Source organism: Hermetia illucens, chromosome 4, assembly GCF_905115235.1.
Source record: "Hermetia illucens chromosome 4, iHerIll2.2.curated.20191125, whole genome shotgun sequence".
Lineage (NCBI taxonomy): Eukaryota > Metazoa > Arthropoda > Insecta > Diptera > Stratiomyidae > Hermetia > Hermetia illucens.
Window position 1 is genome coordinate 46,639,865 of NC_051852.1, and position 20,777 is coordinate 46,660,641.

Genomic DNA, 20,777 nt, shown 5'->3' on the forward strand with positions numbered 1-20,777 from the left:
TTTATTCCCTTCTGACCTAATATGAATTAGGACCTAGAGCTTATTTTATATTTTGATAAGATATCAAAACCCTGAATAACCAGCTTATGGCCCGTATTGAACTAGTAATTAACAAATCCTAAACTTTTATGGAGATTTTGGGAAAAAGTACTTAAGAGTTCCTTCAGGACTTTATGGACAAAAAGAAGCTCTGTCATCGATCATAACAATCACTTATTTACGTTATTTTACAAACAAATGGTTTTTTTTTGTTCAATTTGTGGTAAGTGGACCAGATTTCCTTGCAAACGTTAACTTCTGAAGCTTGGTCCGAAATCGCAAAATCAATAGGCATGGAAAAGTCTACCTGCTTTCACCCGCTTCCCTCCCCAAAATATGGCATCTGTAAAAATGTCATGATCATTTCGACCACAAAAAATCATAACTTCTGAGACGTAGATGTTATGTTATTTTACCCTTTTTACCTCCAGAAATAGCTTAACATTTTTAGTTCTTTGAGGAGACAAAGCTATAGCTATCAAAAGAAGCCCCGCTGCGTTAAAATCTATTAGGAGAATTCATTGTATGATTCACACCGTTTTTGAAATTTTAACCTCTTCTTTATCCCCTTTCGCAATTGTCAGCTCGCCTGATGGATAATATTTCTTTTTTTTTGTTCAGCAGTACCTCTTTCTAAGCAGCTCTTACCACATCGAAATCTGCGGAGTTTCACTTTTCTAAACAGATTGAAGGCTCTTGATCCTTTTTATTTTTCATCTTAAAAACATTTAAGTAATTGTTGTATCCTCATCAAAAAATTTATTAATAAAAAAATTTGTTTGCATTGTGCAGAACAATGGCCTCATTATAAATTAGCATAATATGCATGGACCTTGAGTAATTTATCGGCCACATTAAAATTTATGGATTATGTTCTACATATTGCTATATGTACCTCAGCAATCATTAGACATTTTCTCACAAAATTTATACTAAACATTCTTTATGGGAAAAAATCATAGACAAGAATGTGGATATATTTTTAAATACGACTCTCAAGCACGTCACGTTCACTCACTTCTAAAAGTTTTCATGGGTCATAAATGTGCAAAAAAGAAATCTTTTAGCTAAAAATGTATACTTACACATTTTAAAACTTCATTTGTCTAGTTTGAACTTTGATGGGACTCACACAAGATTCTATGCTTAAATCAGGACCGATACCCGACTTTGTGTACGAACATTTATCCAAAATCAAATCTTTGCGATGGTTTTTAATTCGAATCACCCTAGGGAACTATCTATATTCTGAGTGTTGGTCGACTATAAAAGACAATGAACAGCGCCTTGCGACAATGGAGGCGAAGACTGGTGTGAACATCGAAGCCGATGGTAAACGACCAAAAGGCAGGCCGAAACAACGGTGGCTTGATACGCTGAATGGGGATTTAAAAGCCTCACGATTGCATTCAAATCAGGCATTTGATAAAATAAAATGGCGAAACCGATCACAGCTAGCCGACCCCGCTTGTGAACGGGACACAGGCTGAAGAAAAAGAAGAAGTTTTCCTGGTTATAGTTGACGCCTAAGTGAGGGAATTCCTTAACGCAGCTGACAAAGATACGGAGTCCGCGCTTCTAGAACGACATAAAAATCGGAATTTCTTTTTCCTCTGGGGGTCTTTCCCAGTTCACTTCTAAGATGAAAAAAATTTCAAATTGAACTTGTATGTCTTCACTAGAACTGGACTAATTTCATAAATTTTCTGTGAATATACCTAGGACCTCTGCTACCTCGCGCAACTTGGCCATCCAATCAAATCGATTTCCTAATATTTACTGAAATGATAGCCTTGGAAGAGCATCTACTGCAATCAGCGCATTTAGTATTGGTATGGCTACATTTGAAATGCCCAAATTAATGTTCCACTATCCCAATGGATGGTCGGGGTGTTTAATGGCTTGTATGGTATATTTTCACATCAGAAAATCTGGTTTTTATCAAAACGAAACTTGTCTTTCTCAGGTCATTTAAACAAACAAAGTAAATACCTTGAAGTTTCGAAAAAAGTCGCCATTTAATAGTTTCTTGCTATGATATCTATAATTTGTTAGCTACCGCGTCATTTCCATGTGAGGATCAGGACTCTGCATTCCATTCAAAAGGTACACAGAATGGAAATGACAAAGCAGATTTATAGTTGTAAAAATTACTTTATTTTTCTGTGTAATCAACTTTAACTTCTATACCCTTTTCCAACGATTCCGTAATTTAAGGGTCCCGTCCCTTTAGTGGTTTTCTGGAAGATTTGCAAAATACCCGTTTGCGACAGCTTCTGTGCCGAAGATTCGAGTGTACACCACTCCTAGCCTCTTCTTTCGATTCAGAATCATGGTGATAGCTCCAGGTTTCATCTATGATGATGAATCGATGCACAAAATCTTGTTTATTTTTCCATAAATGTTCTAAATGTTACTGAAAAACTCGTATTCGGATGCGTTTTTGTTCGCCCATTGCCCGCACAGCTTTCTGGAATCCAAATTGTCACTTAAGATATGACTAACACTGCCCCTGATGACTGCGGCCTCCACTAATTGTTTTTGTATCACTAGACGATTTTTCAAAATCATATCCTATATTTTTCTTATTATTTGATGCTTTTTTTTGGGCATTCTAGACGTGAATCGTCGTCAATTTTGAACGACTTCTTTTAAATTCGCCAGCCTATTTGTAAACCATTGTTTTCGAAGGAGCAGATCCACCCTAGCGTTTGAATTTCAAAATGTTAGTAGCTAGAAGGTATCTATTCCCGAATTAATTTAACTTGACATGTCTCCTCCCTTTCAAATCTATCCTGTAAGAAATTGATTATACCACCACCACCATACCACCACTGAAAACTGATGCCTCATACTTCAATATACAATCTGTGAATAAAAATGATTGCAGTATCCGTAGCCGTAAAGGACACTTGAAAATTTATCTTGTAAATCGTTTGAATTAAATTCCGTCTCTCAATATTCAATATGAAAGTACAAAGTTCTAGAGATGTGCACCTTCCACTCATATGAAAGGGCAGAAAACTGTGAACTGCCAGTATTTAGATCCAGTATCAAATTTTAACAGCCGGCAAGCGAGACAAGCTCAAAAACGAACACAGATATTCATGACAATCGATACTCGAACCCAGAGCAAGGATATCGAAATCAGCTCTAGTATCGACAAAGTAATTTTTCGTCCATAAGAACATAATCCTACTTTCTCATATATACCTGTAATTATGATTTTTGAAAAAATATTTCGCACTTGAGTTCAATAATTGCTTTCCACTTGCTTGGAAGATCATTGATTCGACAAGCAAAGAAGTCGCCATTTTTAGGGGGAATCTGCGCTCTAACACTGAGGGCCGGTCATTGAAGCCGTCATAATTTTTTTTCTACTGCCAATTTTTTAGTGAGATATTAATGTTGTCAGGCGCCTTTGTAGTAAAGTATGACGGATGAAAACATAGCTCTCATCCCTCATGGGAAACTAACACCTTCCCTAAAAATAAGATCCTTGAATGCTTCTACATTTGTTGATATATTACCATTTATGTCATTTTGGATAGTGAAAATCGTAAGCCATGAACAAGCGGTGGCCTTCCAGGAGTTTTCATTCAGAAATTTTGATCAATTTGACCTATTATTTCAACATGTACCTGTCGATAATATTATCATTCTGTTAAAATCCCCAATTCCACACTTAAAATTTTACCTCAAGGGTTTTTGCAGATTCTATCAGTGTGGTTTCTTTTCTTCATCCTTAAAATTTTATTTGTAAAGTACATAAACCAATCTCAAAACGGAAAGAATTACCGATTGTTCAGACCAGGCCCCCGAAGACGCAACTTTGATAGTACTTGTTTTGATAAGCAGAAATAACGTTACTCACAACTCTTAGGTGAAGTATATCGGGACACACCTTCCTTAGCATCACCAGTGCGTGCTTCATCTCTTTTTAATAATAATTGTGTGTTCCCAGTCTCTCATAGATGAGAATTGAGGAAGATTTTGGGGTATTAACTGTTTCCATACGCCACATCTGTAAATTATTGTACTTTGTTATCATTGTCTTCAATTCGACCCGTCAAATGATTCAGTGAGCAAGCAAGAATCATTCTTCGACTTAACTGGAGTCTCTTTACTTTGCTGTAGTTTGTTACCGAATGACAATAAAATTAAACTGGCTCCAGATTTGAGCGTAAATTTATAGAAGATAGAATGCGGGCCTCACTTTTGACCTCAAACTGTATTGAAATCTTACCTAAATTCGGCACACTACGTTTAGACGGTCGAATTAATAAAGGACTTTCGTATATCTTGACTTCGCATTTTGGGTTCGAATTCTAGTTGCATCATGGACCCGTTTGTCTCCGTTTATCTTTGTGCTCGCTCAATTGCTCTGAGCTTATAACTTGCACAGTGTAATGTAAGAAGGTAATAAAACTAAAGCGCGGTTTCAGTCAGAAAGGAAAGAATGAAAATGAAAACACTGCATAACAGCAGTTGCCGTTAGAAATCGGCCTTTCCCGCATCCTCGGAAGTGCCGCTGATTTACAGCATCATATTTTTCAATAGATACTTCGTTTGAACAGAAATCTCAGTGAGGATCCTGTCTTTAACTATATTTTATTTTTTAGGCGATATTTACGGTATTATCCTTAATTCCGTGGCGAATTTTTCGAAGCACATTATCACATAAGGTAGAGGGATTTTCTTCAGGATCTCCTTGTATGTTTTACCTCACTTGTGTCTAGGATATTCAGTTTTTATCACAGGGATCTTTGGTGCAGTTTGAGAAAACGAGTATGTTTCAGTAATGTTGTATTTGGAACTTTCCCGTTCCTAAAACATTAAGTTATAACAAATATAAATGAAATAGATGTATTTATCAGGCTTACCATCCTTAACGGTGCACTGATACTACTGAAAGGGAGTTTTATTTATTTAAATAAATCTTTTGTTAATTGAATGTTTTCCGTAAGTTTTAGATGCTGGTTGGTAATGCATTTTCCGATCTCGTCTTGCTGGTTGGAAATTTTGGCAACACGAGTTATTTGTATACATAATATCTTTGTACTAATCACGCTGCTTGCTTATCACTTGCACAAATATATTTTAAATTACTTTGGGGCTGTGCCACATTCTTATCTCCGAATAGAGTTTTTTTTTTAAAAGCGTATACTCTGAAATCAGAAAACAAAAAGTATTATACAAAATGCCAGCAATACAAATAGTCAATTATTTTAGAGTAAAAAGAAAATTTTCTTAAAAACATAAAATCTTATCTGAATTAATCTTGATTGGAAAACGGAACAGCATCTGAAATGCAAGTTTTAAGTAAATCTAAATGCAAATTTATACAAAGTTGTGTTACTAATTGATAAATTAAGACAAGTCGCCCTTGTAATACACATCAACGATCGGTTTATTATTAATGCAAATTTGAAATACTGTTTTTCTAAGAGAAATACTGACGTGTATATGTAGGTATCTCACGAAAGAATATTAAGGTACAGAAAGTTGTACAAAAAGTTGGAAAAAATGATGATTCTTAAAAAAACGGATGAATGATAATTCTCTATATTTTATTTGGTTTTTATATTATTTTTTAGGGACTGCTTCAATGATTCTTTCCAGGAAGTTTTACCATTTTATCTGTATTCGTTTATAATAGGATTTTCTTGCTTTATATTTGTTTGTTAAAAACATGATTTCGGGCACAACTTGCTTTCTTTTTACTGCGGTATATCACCCAGCCAAAAGTGAATTTTTCTCTAATAGATTAGATTACTAGAATAAATGTATCGGTAGACCTACCACTCCGGAACCGTTATTTGTAAGGTTTTGTGTAAACACAAAAGCTTATTAAAATCGATTTACTGTTTGTCTGTCTGTCCGTTACACGCATTTTTCTTGGAGACGGTTATAGCGATTGACACCAAATTTGGCAGAAAGGTGGGAACTGTGAACGTTCACGCATATAGTGAGTTACATCCTTTTACGATGAATTTATGGGGGGTCCACATACATGCAAAAGGGGGGTGTAAATTTTGTTGTCATCAAATATAGTCATGTGGGATATCAAATTAAAGGTCTCGGTTAGTACTTTTCGAAGCCGGTCTTAGTTTTGGATTTTTGTTGAAAAGGTGGGGAGTGCGGGGGGTTAAAAGTGGTCATTTTTGAACGAACCCATTTTCAAGAACTACCAAACCGAAAAATGTGGAAAAAGTCAAGGGGCGGCCACTATATGGTGCCTAGACTCCGAAATACCCTCCATACCGATACCTGTTCAAATAAAGTTAATAATAGTGCATTACTATAATTTTTAGTAATTGACAGGAAAACCCACCTTAAGTTCACCCTAGAATCACAAAATGCAGCAATGTAGGCTTCAGTATAGAGCATAATCCTGCCAAATTTGGTGAAAATCACACTATTACTAACAAAGTTATACTAGGTCAAATCTGTCGCTCCTCTGAAAATTCAAGACTATGAATGTCAATATCACTTGAAAGTGGAAATTTTCACATAATATATGCATATTTTACGTGCTACATGCTATGGGACAAATGCACACCCAAATCTCTTTATAAAAGAAATACACAAAACCTTTCATACCTGAAGCGTCTAGCTTCCGGTTTCCCGACTTGTTTATTGATGCATTCTCCGCATTATCCTTCTCATAACTGGAGGTGGGACAACGGGTATCGATCTCGGTCTGCTTTAATCTAAAATCCAATCCATATTACATCGCTCCATTAAAGGCAGGACCTACCTTCTCGTCTGTTACCGCAGAAGCTGATCATATAAGTTTTTTGGGGAGAGTCCATTCCAAGTGAGCCACGTAATACTGCCATGATTGCATTCACACTATCACATACAGGGTTTATGGTTGTGCATTTTCATAAAGGCACGTAAAAATGATCCTATAGATCGCGGTAAAGAGCTCGCGATTTCATCTACTTATGACCAAAGTTCCGATGTTTGGAAACTGGCAAGATTATGGTCTACTAGATACTCCCAAGTGTCCTTTAAAATTGATCTTCATATGTGTTTATTAGTTAGGTTATTAACCGCATTCTAATTCGATCTATGCGTTCCTGTTATCATATGGTCTCCTATTTATCGTGCCATTCTTAGATCAATATAGTTTCTGCAAAGTTTTCAAGGGAATGATGGCGTTTAGCCATATTAAGAAAAGCAAAATTTGTTTCAATAAACTTGCCATTCAGATCAAATGATTGCATTTCAATCTGGAGAGAGGTGCTTAGCATGGTGATATAGTGTGTTTTACGCCATCACACCATTGTATCCATATCCCCTCTTTGGATATTCACTAGCCTTCGGTTCTACGCACTTTTCTAGCATCAATCAAAACACAATAAAATATGGTTTTTTTCTGGCCCTTACAAATACATAAACGTAGAAATCTTGTGAATAAGCTATTGTTCCCAGGTCAAATAGTGAGGGAAGATATCACCCATAAAGTCGTAAATGCTTTTTCTGACAAAACTGACGGTAAGCATTACTTTGCGAGATAGACCGCACTTTGAGTCTCTATAATTATCACTTCTAGATATTTGGCGGAGTCCTTACTGATTCTTGATAATATACATTCTGAGGTTCTTGTTAACCAAGAAATTTGGACATTCGAGATTCTCCGATGCTTTGCAGTTATTCTCACATCTAGGACATTAAAGATTAAAATCGAATAGTATAGTAGTAGCACTTCGGAAATTTTTAAATTTTAACATTTACTAAAATAAGGAGCACTATCTCAAGAGAAGTGGTGCTCATAGTAACCGATGTTCACTATGATCATTGAGTACCCCCGGGCGTTTGGAGTCCTTGGTATAGCTTTGTCGGGCAACTCGATCCTTCAGCCGCGTCCTCTAACTGGAAATATACAGCAGCTTTTCACTGATATTATTAAAAATGCCTTCCCGAAGTTTTCGGGACTTTTACTGGCCCTAAAATACTCTTTTAAGTGTTTGTCCATAGTGCATCCGTTGTATGTGGCTTAGATTCTGTAGTTTTTTGCAATTTATCAACTATTGATGATTCCATTAACTTCTTTCACCAGCCTAAGAGAATTCATTGTGTGCGATGATGGATTATTTTAGAGATTATGCCCCTTGTTGTTGTATCAAACTCGCCAAGTAGCACTTTCTTTCGCCAGCCTAAGAGTTCTTTGTTGGTTTTGGAGGTCGAACATGTCAATAGACTTCTCTGATGCCTATATTAAATTCCACTCTCTAGAGCCAGAAAGTAACACATATTGATGTCGTCAAGGAATCTGGCAATTTGTAAAAACTTGGAAACCAATTTTCACCTAGTCACCAGCGTCGGTAACCTACTATAGAGCTAGATTTAGAATCATAGAGCAAGTACATCTCCTGGCTGCAAATGGAATTTGTTTAGGAATGCAACGTTAATTCTCCTGGTACCTTTACTTTGGATTTAGTTTCCACCATTTTCAACGAGCTTAGTAGTACCAGTTTTCTGGGGTATATTAAATTCACACATGGTATTGTACACTTTGATGCTGCCATACGCTTGACAAAATCGACAAAGAATTTGTATACAGGGTGTCTCGTTCATGATGGTAGATGGTAGATAATATCACTTGTTTGAGGAAAATTTATCCATGGAAGCAACTACAGAAAATTTCTTATAAATGTGTCAATGTTTCAATTGCAAAGTTCATCATCACTTCGAAGATATAACTGTTCAAACTTTAAAGAAATTCCAAAATCATTTTATTATCTAAATTTCAAAGTTGAAGAAAGTTGCTTCATTATGTTAGGCCCTTCAATTGATAACCCACATATTCTGTGAAAAAAAAATGTTAAACCCCTGTTTCGCATGCATGGTCAACACAAAATAGCGCCACTTGCTATATGTAAAGGGATTCAAAGAAAAGACGTTTTCACCAAATTTTGTGACAATAGCTTCAGCTGTTTCCGAGTAAATCGGGTGTGACAGACAGACAGACATCAACCGATCTTAATAAGGTTTTGTTTCACACAAAAAACCTTAAGAAGAATTCATGGATCGCATTGTTATACTTGTGTACAAATTGCTATTCAAAATCAATCAATCAATCAAATTTGAGCCTGAAGTGAGCGCTCAAGGTTGACGGAAAATGAGGCACATATGAAAATATTGTGCCCATCTGGCTTGGTAGAAGGGATGATGAACCTCCGCAAATAGTGGCAGGATCAGCGATTTGATGATCCTAGTCCTCTGTCCGGATAGCTGGGTGGTTAGAGCACAAGGTTGTCATACGAAAGGCCGCGTTCCAAATCTCACTGGAAGCAGTGGGATTTGTATCGTGGTTTGACGTCGGATACCAATCGACTCAACTGTGAATGAGCATCTGAGTCAAATCAGGGTAATAATCTCGGGTGAGCGCAATGCTGACCATATTGCCTCCTACAGTGTCCGGTCTTGAATAAAGTGCTCTAACCCAATTCAACGCCCTGATCCAATATGGATTGCTGCACCAACGATTATTATTAGTCACCTCTACATTTATTAATCGAACGCTTTCACAGACCAGCGTGGTATGTCAGTTTTTAAGGTTTTGTTTGTAAAACAAAACCTTATTAAAATCCGTTTATTGTCTGTCGTTCTGTCCGTCTGTCTGTCTGTCTGTCTGTCTGTCCGTCACACGCATTTTTCTCGGAGACGGTTATAGCGATTGACACCAAATTTGGTAGAAAGGTGGGAACTGTGAACGCTCACGCATATAGTGAGTTACATCCTCTTACGACGAATTTAAGGGAGGGTCCCCATACATGCAAAAGGGGGGTGTAAATTTTTTTTTCATCAAATATTGTCATGTGGGGTATCAAATTAAAGGTCTCGGTTAGTACTTTTCGAAGCCGGTATAAGTTTTGACTTTTGCTGAAAAGGTGGGGAGTGCGGGGGGTTGAAAGTGGTCATTTTTTTAACGAACCCATTCTGAGAAACTACCAAACCGAAAAATGTGGAAAAAATCAGGGGCGGCCACTATATGGTGCCTAGGCTCCGAAATACCCGCCATATCGATACCTGTTCAAATAAAGTTAATAATAGTATATTACTATAATTTTTAGTAATTGACAGGAAAACCCACCTTAAGTTCACCCTAGAATCACAAAATTTTGCAGTAATGTAGGCTACGGTATAGATAATGATCCTGCCAAATTTGGTGAAAATCGCACTATTACTAACAAAGTTATACTAGGTCAAATCTGTCGCTCCTCTGCAAATTCAAGACTATGAATGTCAACATCACTTGAAAGTGGCTATTTTCACATAATATATGCATAATTTACGTGCTACATGCTAATGGGACAAATGCACACCCAAATCTCTTTATAAAAGAAATACACAAAACCTTTCATACCTGAAGCGTCTAGCTTCCGGTTTCCCGACTTGTTTTTAAGGTAATGCGATTTCCGATTAAGGAAGCCTGCTGACAGCTGAAGATGCAGAACAATCTTTCCTCTTTGTTCTTCTTACTTTGCAAAGTCAAATCATTTCCAATGCTTACAAGCACTTTTTTGGACTCACGGTTGCCTTGAGCCAACATATGGGTGTCGACAATTAGTATTCATCTCCTGGAACGTGCTTCATTTAATTTTTCGGATTCCGAATTTTTTGGAGCATGAGTCCAAAAAGTAACAGCTCTCGATTGCTAGTCGATCGTTTTCTAATGCGAATTAATTGGTGGTTTTAGTAGGAAGTAACTTTGTTGTCGTGGTCTAGCTTGTTGGGCACTATGCAAGTACTATGTCAAAACATTGTCTTCGAGCAGAGTTCACAAGAGACCGTCAGCATCTAAACACCCCAGTTCGAAATGTCATACTCCTTTAATGGAGTATTCAGGCTGAGACTTATTTTTCAACCATGCTGCTTGAATAAATCATTCTCTCGCTTCCAGGAGCAATCCCGCTAGGAATATGATTGCTTAGTCTCGGTACTGCCAAAACACTTCACCCCAACATATTCTATTGCTTTTTCAAAGTCTATTAAAAGAAGCTTTGCCCCAAAACGTTTTCATTCCCCCATTATCTATCCTGACCACACGCAATACATTTTGAGTTGGAAACCTTCTTCGGGGCCATAAAATGTATCTGAGTGTATGCCAGTATCGCTCCTAATATATCAGATATTATACTTTGTGTATGTTGATATCAATGCCTGCATGTAGGAGTACCTCGATATAGTGATACTCACTGAAAAATCTATGCCAAAGCGTCAATCACCCCAATGGCATTCAACCGCTTAGAAGTGCATGCATTCGACTGGCAAACTGAGAAAACAACATGAATCGCGTAAACACAACACTCAAAAGTATTACTCGTATTCGTACTATGTATAATATGATGACGATACATTAATGGCATCATGACTGACTCCCCAAGTGCAGCCAGTGTGCAAAATATACGTCCTTGTGTCTTGCGTGTATGAGTGGAGAACCCAGAAGTATTCCGAGCAACATTTGCGTGTGCCATGTGCAATACACTTTGCTGTGCGGCAGAGTAGGGGAGCTGAACCGCGATACTATCAGAATTTTTCAATTAGATGCACTGCATCATGGTAGCATCATAAATGTTTCAATGCATCTCTTATATCGAAAGTCATCCCTGCTGCCTATGTCAGATGCGGTTGGAGATGTTAAGGATGAAAGATTCTTCCCATGAGGAATGGAAGGCAACCGAAATAATCGCTAAAGCCTGTCGCCAATCGGGACTAAATGCTCCACAGTTCATAAAAGAAACAGGGAAAGAACGTGGTTGAGCTTTACTCGACTCCAGAGCCAGCTGCAATTAGTAGCATAATTAATCCTATAATAACACCTTCTTGTGTACAATGCAGAATATTCAACAGGATACCCCCAGTAACTATAACGATACCATAAAGTAGAACAATGAAAGCAACCTGAAAGTACTTTAGCAGATTATTCCCCCTAAACGTGGTGCTATCCCCTTGCAAGCTTATCTTAGCTTGAATTTCACGCTTGCCTAAGTGTGTGGCCCATTTGCATACACGCTGTCTTGCGGATACGATTTGCGTGATTTTTTGCAAATAGTCAAGAATAAACTAATGCACGGTTCCAGTAAGTCGGTCGGTCGGTCGGCAGCTGTTCAATAGCACTTCCGCGTTGCGTCTCTCTCATGCTTGCACTGAAGCGGCTGCAGGACCATTGGGATTGTTGTTCTCCTGGGGTGGCTTCTGGCATTGCGCCAACAGTTCGTTTTCTTAGAAGAGGTTTATTCTCTCAGTACGTTGGTAAGAACGAGATGAAGATAGCAGAGATAGTATTGTGACCTAAAAGCCGGCTTCGTAACGTGCTCCCGTATAGAATTTGATTCATTGAAAAACGCCATGCACTCCAACGCTCGTAGGCTTATGGAGGGCCCTAGAACTGAGCAGCGTCAACACTCAGAACCGTCCGCCTTTTAATGCTGAAGCACGAAAACTGGCACTATGACCCGCTACAAGTGGGATCACACCACCCCCATCGCCCTGGGTACATTAGCACGTTTGTCGTGCCGCCACCATTCCTCCAACGCTTCTGCTTTGGCAGACGTGACTTGAAAATAGGTTAAGCATTGGAATAGGTCAGTTCTGCTGATTCTAGTGGCGTTGACTTGACGTCGCGCGCTCTCCTCTCGAAGGTTCCACCATTTTTACACACCATTCCACTAGAGTTTATTGTAAGCTTTTGGCACACTCTTCCTCTTTGCGTTTGGCTGATAGCTAGCGAAGCTAGAGCGGTCGTGTCGGTCGTGCTGCTTCCATATATAGAACTACTTTCCAAGGTTTTTGCACTTTTCGCCTAGTTCTAGAGCGACGCTGAGCTACGAAGAGCGGGTGCGAGGCTACTCGCCCACTGAAGCCCCATTGCTTACCCGATTTGTGGCTTTTCGCTAGTAGGAATTATCAGGTCTCACGACTCGGTTGGAAGGTGGAGGCCGGCCACATTTCGCACTTCGCACTCTACAGTGATGGCTATGAACATTTTTATTGTTGTGGGAATCTAAACAATTCATTGCTTGTTTTATGATTCAGTGAAAAGCATCGAAAGTGGAACTTTTTGGCGCTTACTTCTTTTTGTTTGGTTCAGTTAATGAAATCAACAAAAGAATGCGAATGGTACAACAATTATGCTGGAATTTAAATCAAATTTGAGTTTGGATCATTAGATTTACATTCTTGAGCTTTCACCTTTTTTTCGGGGCTTTAATTTCAGGATTGTTCACAATTTTTGTTTATATATGAATTCGCCTGCGTTGATTGGACTTTTTAATATTATTCTTAGTTGCGCCCTTCCATTTGGATATGAATTATTCATATTAATGTTTCTTTCCCTTTACAATATGATCTTTGGAAGATTTTGTTATTTCTGTTTATATTTGCATATAATGGTATAATGAAACCGTTCATATAATTTAGAATTTACAAGTCAATCAGCGTTGGGAACTATTCCAATTAAAGTCAAGGGTCTGCTTCTTCTTTAGCTCTTTGAACCATCGTTTTTGGCACAATCGTAACCAAGTCCTGCAACAACTTAAAAACATACATATAAAGCACAGAGGAGCTACATGGCAACCCACGGCTCTAAATATTACATCTTGAATGTTCAAAGTCCCTGTGTATGTCACTGAAGAATAGTTCACCTACCCATTTTATGGCCAAAAGTTCACCAAACCGGATACATAATGATCATAGTATTTTAATCGTATTTTAGGAATTGCCTAAGGTCTGAGAAAGTCGAACAGCTTCATATGAAATGCAGGATGATCTACCCCTTTTCCTCAATTGGCTACATACTACCTACAGCTGCGGCCACCACTGCATTTTTTTTTTCATGCCGTAATTTAAGAAAAAATGTCGTTCAATATCGCTGGTTCTTTCACAGAGACTTTCGCTTATTGCTAGGAATTAAAATTTGTTCATTCGGCTGTATTAACCCTTACAACTTCACACTTCAGAGTAAACTCGGCAATGAGTAGCCTGGTAAATGCTTGGGAAGCCTTCTTATGACTAGCGATGTGCGATTGGCTTGGCACCCTCATCAAGAATGTTTTATGTTTAGTCGGCGAACTAAACATCAGCTGAGAGCTGATTTAGTATGTGTTGCTATTTGATACTGACTGACTGACTTGTAAAACATTCAAATGGTGCGACCGCGCTATTTTTGGTCGCAGAGATGCTTCTGCTGCCAAAAAAGTGGTATATTGCTCTGCCTGGAATATGGTCGTCATTTTTCGGAGAAATCAAGCCACCTCCAAATCGGATTTTCCGATGGCACTCCTCGCATCTTTAGCTGTTTCTCTGTTGGCCTTCAAATAAATGAGGGTGGATTGAGGATAACTTCATATGCCAACGTGTGACTATTTGTAAAAGCTGGATTTCAATCCTTGATAGAGAGGGTAGCGTGTAGTTGCACGTAACTAGCCTCGTTTTCCGAGAGTTTACTGTGACTTTTTTAGGGAGGCCCCAACTGTAAATTGTCTGCAAAGTTGCATTCAAGCGGTCCCATATTATGTCCGAAAACTAATCGATGGTTATTACGACTAAGTCGCCCAGAAATGTTTATGAATAAATCTTTGAGTCCTCCAGGATTCACAGCAAGGGATAATGAACCCATCCCTGGGTAGCCCCTAACACATCTCGCCTAAGCGGACGTTCTTCCGACTACTAGGTGGGTCTTCTGTCACTCCGTTATCTAATTAATTAATAACGAATCGATTCCATGCTGTGTCTCCGCGTTACAGATCGTAGCTGACGGCATTTTTGATATCCGTAAATATACTCAAGGCGTAGTCCTTTTCGGACATCGCTTTCTCAAGCTCATGAAATACTGTCTTTTTGGATTTTCTTCTCTGGTAGGCGTATTAGAGCGGTCCCCTAGGCATGTAGGTATTCTTTATGAACCGATCTAGTTAAAATGACTACTGCTACTACATACAAAGAAAAAGGTACGAATTTAAATTGAAACACTGAATCTGTATCTCTTCTGATAATTTTGGATGGCGGAGTCGTCGTTGGTAATGCATTAGGTAATTAGTCCCTTTATTGCAACACTACTCGATTAGGCGCATTTTACGGTTTATTTAATCCTTTCTTTAATCATCTATAACTCTGTGAACTCAATTAGAGTAGAATCTCGTTAATTCGTATCGTCCAGAGGCTGATAGTTTGGTAAAAATTGTCGAAGTTACCAGGTGACACCATCTACCTATTGAAAAAAGTGGACGAACTCCCAACCCAATATAATTAAAAGCAGTATTTAAATATGTCCAATAGCTGAGAAACTTCGAAAGAAATTGAGACGAATTATTATTTGTGTCATAGCCTTTCGATGATACTCTGATGGCGAAAAACAATAAACTATCATCTATCTGAGTGTAATTATGCGGTATTTATGATGATAAAATTATTTGAAATAAAAAAAGCTTTGCCGTAAAGCTGTCATCGCCTGATAGTTTGAAAGTTTGGATGCTAAGCCCTAAACGAGGGGTCCGTGAACCAGAAAAAGAGGGAGTAAGTTGCTCTCCATTTGGGCCCGTCCGATATCACGTTAATGCGGACTTAGGGCCCTGCAATTCTAAAAAAAATGAAAAAAAAACTTGTTTTACTTATTCTCATCAGTGCACTGATAAAGGGAACAAGTGGTTCCCGAAATTTCGGTAATTACAAGACCAATAAATGACCACTAGCGAATAGGAAAAACAAGTTTTTATTATTTCAAAACTGTCACCGTTTCCGAAAAATCCAGTTCGACCTCTTATTTGAATGGCTGCATAGAATAAAGGAAAAAATTTCCTGAATCAATGGTATTCTCCATACTATGGCCTATCAATATGTGCACATATATCCTCCGAAAAATAACACGCCAGTTCAAAATCGATGCAGTTAAAGCTATACCTCACTTTATAAAATTGGGAGGTATCAACTATTCAGATCCAGCTACATTTGGATGCTATTTAAAGAAGTATCAATAGATACTCGCTTTTAAGCGCTTCTGTAGCATGCAAATACTAAGCGCATCCAGGTGCGTAGTGGGATGGTTAAGTCATTAATTAAATCAAATTAATCATGCGTTGACAATACAACTATTTTTATGAAACGGCACTCAGAGTCGGATCGATCTGAACGGTCAATAGCCACTAATTCTTGCTCTTCTTTTTAACTCGGTATGGATGTCCAACCTCTTTTCAGATTCCACATTTATTATAAACTACATCCGTTTTTAAGAAGAAAAAAATAACCAAATAAGCAATACCCAATGAAGTAGCGACGAACTGATGATTAAATAGAATAGATTTAATAGAATTGTTACCCAGCTAGGCTTAGTGGTCTAAATTCTCAGAAGTTAGGAAAAAAAAGTGTTCGAATGGCTTGGTCAGAGCACTAGACTGTTGCTTGGAAGGCCGCGGTTCAAATCGCACTGGTGGCAGTGGGATTTGTATGGCGGCAAGATGTCAGATACCAGCTTGGCTCTTGAATGTGTATCCGAGTCAAATAACAATGACGGGCGAATTGAATGCTAACCATATTGTCTGCTACAGGGTACTGCAGTCCTATCAAGCTTCGTTACGGATTTGAGTAGAGTGCTCTAACACTCAAATTCAATTGGGCAGTCGGTCGAACCATTGTTATCATTATAAGGAAAGACAACTAACACCATCATTTTTTGCATGTGTGAAGACCCCCCTTAAACCCAATGTAGCCTTTGCGTGGAGGTTCACAGTTCCCGAATTTCTATCAAAATTCGTGTCAATAGAAATAAACGGTTTTGGGAAAAGGCACGGAAACTGTGAAACGATTTTAATCATGTTTTGTTGTCTTCAAAACCTTAATAAAAGCAACCATAATATTCAGGATTTCTAGATATTGTCCAACTCCGAAACACGGTTCCGATAGACACTAAATGTATTCACCTGGTATGGGGTGCATTGCTTTTAGCCTTTATAATATGTATAAAGGATTTTTCATTTGGATTCACCGATTCTAAATAAATCCCTGTTACCCGACGTTACCCAGAGCAGATATCCTTTTACAAAATTAAGAAAACCATGATCTAAATTTAGTTCACTAGAAAAGGCATACTATTTAGCGTAGGACATATTTATTGTAATGCAAATTGCTGTTAATCAAATATTCGCAACGAAAAGCTTATTATTTGATAGTAGTTTGCTACCACTTCATGGAACCAAATTTTCTCCAAAGAATTGATAGTGTTCCTTATATTTATAATTACGAAGAATACTAGTCTTGGTAGGTGAACTTAATGTGAATTTGTCAACCAGGGGCCACCTGCTCAATTGTATCTCGGCAGCACTCATCATGTTGGTTCGTTTTGATTAAATGAACATTCAACCACTTATTTCGTTTGAACTTTTCAAATCGAACACATCATCACAGGACATATCAGAAGGTTCTACTGCCTCCCTGCCTCTTCCCTAGCTGAACTACTTTTCGTTATCCGGAAATTTTCCGTAGGTTTGTCTTTTGTACCAAACTTAGTTGTGACAGTATTGCTAAGAGCGTTCAAAAGATCAGTTTGTCCCTTTTAGTAGTTAATCTATTCAAGCAAATTCACCAAACTTCAATGGAAAATCTACAGCTTTGAACTGAATTAAATGCTTTTCTTAATCTTAGAAGAAAGGAAAACAGGTTTGAGATTTATTGCAGCGCAAATAGAATTGTTTTGATACAATTTCAATATTTCATTAAACCGCTCTGAGTCATATGTTTTCCCTTAGGAATGCAGAGCTTTACCAATTGCTACAAGCCTTCATTGCCTTTACTCGTGCCTATACCAGTGTATATAATAAACGCAAAACATTCAATTTATAAAAATAACAAAATATAAAATTCAAATGATAACATTTTAACCGGCGTCTAAACATGAAAGCCTAAGCAAACCGGACACAAACAAGTATCTCTCTAGAAATCTATATCTATTGCATTCAACAAATATGATTACTACCATGGTTACATACAGTGCAGAGCTAGTAGACTGGAGTAGGCTAGCGCGTAAGCTAAGTCTTTATATGCTTCCCGATGTGTACTACAAGTGCTTTGTTGGATTCCTGCATCTAGGTCATTCACTACAATCTTGTTCGTTTTTAATTAGTTTCGATAAGATTATAGCAAATCGCCACCGACGTCCTCGTCTGAGTTAGTACTTTCTTACGAGTATACATAAATATAATGTGTACGCGTACTGATAAATGAAATGTTAGGTTTTTATTATATTAAAATGATTTTTGCCATATATAATAGTCCCAAAATGTAAAAGCTTCCGAGATAATCCTGGATTGGATAACGTATTGGAGCTTTTCAAATTCATTTCGAATTAGGAATTCATAATTCCACCAAAAATATTAATTTTGAGTTAAATTCTAAGTAAGTATGGATATTTAAAATAAAATGAAAGCTTCTCTTTCATAACTGCGAACTCAAAAGTAGTTGAAGGATGTGTCACTTTTGACATCCTAAGATGAACGTGCCGGTTTATGCTAGATGCTCACTTAGTATTTACACGAGCGTGTGTTGGTTCCATTTAACATCTACCTAATTCCAATTTGAAGAAATTTTGACTCTTCTCAGAGCTTGTAGAACTTCCACCCATGATTTAAGGAACCAGTCACATCCAATACGACACTTTCAAGAAACTAAGCAAACCAAAACGCAACGAAACTCTGAACTAATAAACCACAGTTTCCACGTAGCTGGTGCAGTATATTTCATCAACAAATTTCTACACCCTGTCACATTCCTGTTTCAAGATTTTTCAAACCGTAGGAAACTTAAAAATACCTATTTCAACCATGGTCCGTTGAAACCTACACTTGGGACAATCTAGTTACTCGTCTAAGCACAGAGATTCAGATATTTTGGTTTAAGCGGTTATGTTTGGGCTACATGTCTATTTATTTTAACGCTATCTACCAGGAGCACACATTCCATTTGGTAGATTCCGCTTACTGGCGCAGTAGAGAACACCCTCTTCCCCTATAGAAACCCCCTGAAGCATCTTTTGTGGTTAGGGTTTCCTCTTCATTGCTTTAATTTCTTCGTTTGTAGTTTTTTGAACTTCAATCGTGGTTTCCCAGATTTTAGAACGATACGCGATGGAACAAATGATCGAATAATCAAGATAATAATCGGTAATCAAGATTTTAAGGTAGCTGAAGATATCTAAAAGGGACAACTTGCAATCCCAGTTTAGAAAAGCCATCAACTGAAATACCCACCGGAAATTTATTGAATTTTGATTGAAAAGTCTTCAGAAAAAAAATTTCAAAAGTAATTTTGATAATTTTAATTGATTTAAATGATTCCAAGAATGAATTCGGTTTTTCTGTATCACATTATGTTTTTTTTTCTGTTTTTTCAAGAGATAGATAGTAGAAAGTGCCTAAAAAATATGTGTTGTTATGTTTATTATTTAGCAGAATTATTTGTGAATTTACTTAAAATCCTGGTTTCTCCACTGTGATGTTTTTGAAGAATCCCTTCTAAGTTCTCCTAGGTCTTTTAAAAGAAGACAAAATGTTTTGAAGCTGAACTTCGATGAATTGATAAGTGCATTCCTACTAGATTCTAAATTGAACCATCAAACATTTAATGCCACTACTATAAACTAGGCGAAGCAAGGCACAATATTATTTTCACGATATCCAATGCAACAAAAAGACATTCCAGATAGTAATAAATCGTTACTCATGGGTCGTGATCCAAGCAACTCAGCAGCACCTTTGAGAAGATTCACACCTCTCATATTTATCCCTTCTTGGGAGAACAATTTTGGTCTAGTGCCATTTCCAAACTCAGAGCTGAAGCTCTGATCGTCCTGAGGTTGTAACATACTCTACCTTCATTTGAGTCTGGTATCTTTCCTATCGTAGCAGGAAACTTTGACACCAATGTTTCTGCATCATGAGGAAGAGGACGAACAGCTCAGGAAAATTTGAGACAAAACTGAGAAGCCAGTTTACATACAGCAAGCATGATAAGTGTACATGGAAACTCAGGCTTTACCTGATACTGCATGCAGTCCCTACATTTCTATCCTAATGTCAAGTTTGAGAGTTATTTGACTGCTATTTCCCTTTTCTTATTTATTTATCGTAAGAGTTCATTCATAAAATGCGAATCTGTTTAACTTGAGCCTAATCTTTAAGGCAATATTACTACCGAGGAAGAAGCATGATGACAGAAGGACGAATAATATTCTATGGCTTCCTCAAGTAATAAAGGCCAAGAGAGAAAGCAAGGAACTCTTCAGGGTGCATATCAAAAGCTCGGAAAAAGTATTCAATCGACGAGCTATCTCAAAGTTTAAATACAAAGGCACCCAGATCGTCATTACTTATGTGCTTTATCATGAAAACAGTCCCAGTCGCAGCACCCTTTGCTAGCTTGGCTGGAGAATATGGGTGGCTTGTTAAGCTGGCCCTATTTTGGGTGCCTTTGTATTTAAACTTTGAGATAGCTCGTCGATTGAATACTTTTTCCGAGCTTTTGATATGCACCCTGAAGAGTTCCTTGCTTTCTCTCTTGGCCTTTATTACTTGAGGAAGCCATAGAATATTATTCGTCCTTCTGTCATCATGCTCATTACTTATGTGCTTTATCATGAAAATAGTCCCAGTCGCAGCACCTTTTGCTAGCTTGGCTGGAGAATATGGGTGGCTTGTTAAGCTGGCCCTATTTTGGGTGCCTTTGTATTTAAACTTTGA

The 20,777-nt window shown here is 37.7% G+C and overlaps 1 protein-coding gene across 1 annotated transcript in view; it reads left to right on the top strand.

Annotated features, from left to right (window-relative positions):
- LOC119653903 (hormone receptor 4-like) overlaps positions 1–20,777 on the top strand; it is a 76,092-nt gene that overhangs the window by 20,198 nt on the left and 35,117 nt on the right. The window lies entirely within an intron of this gene.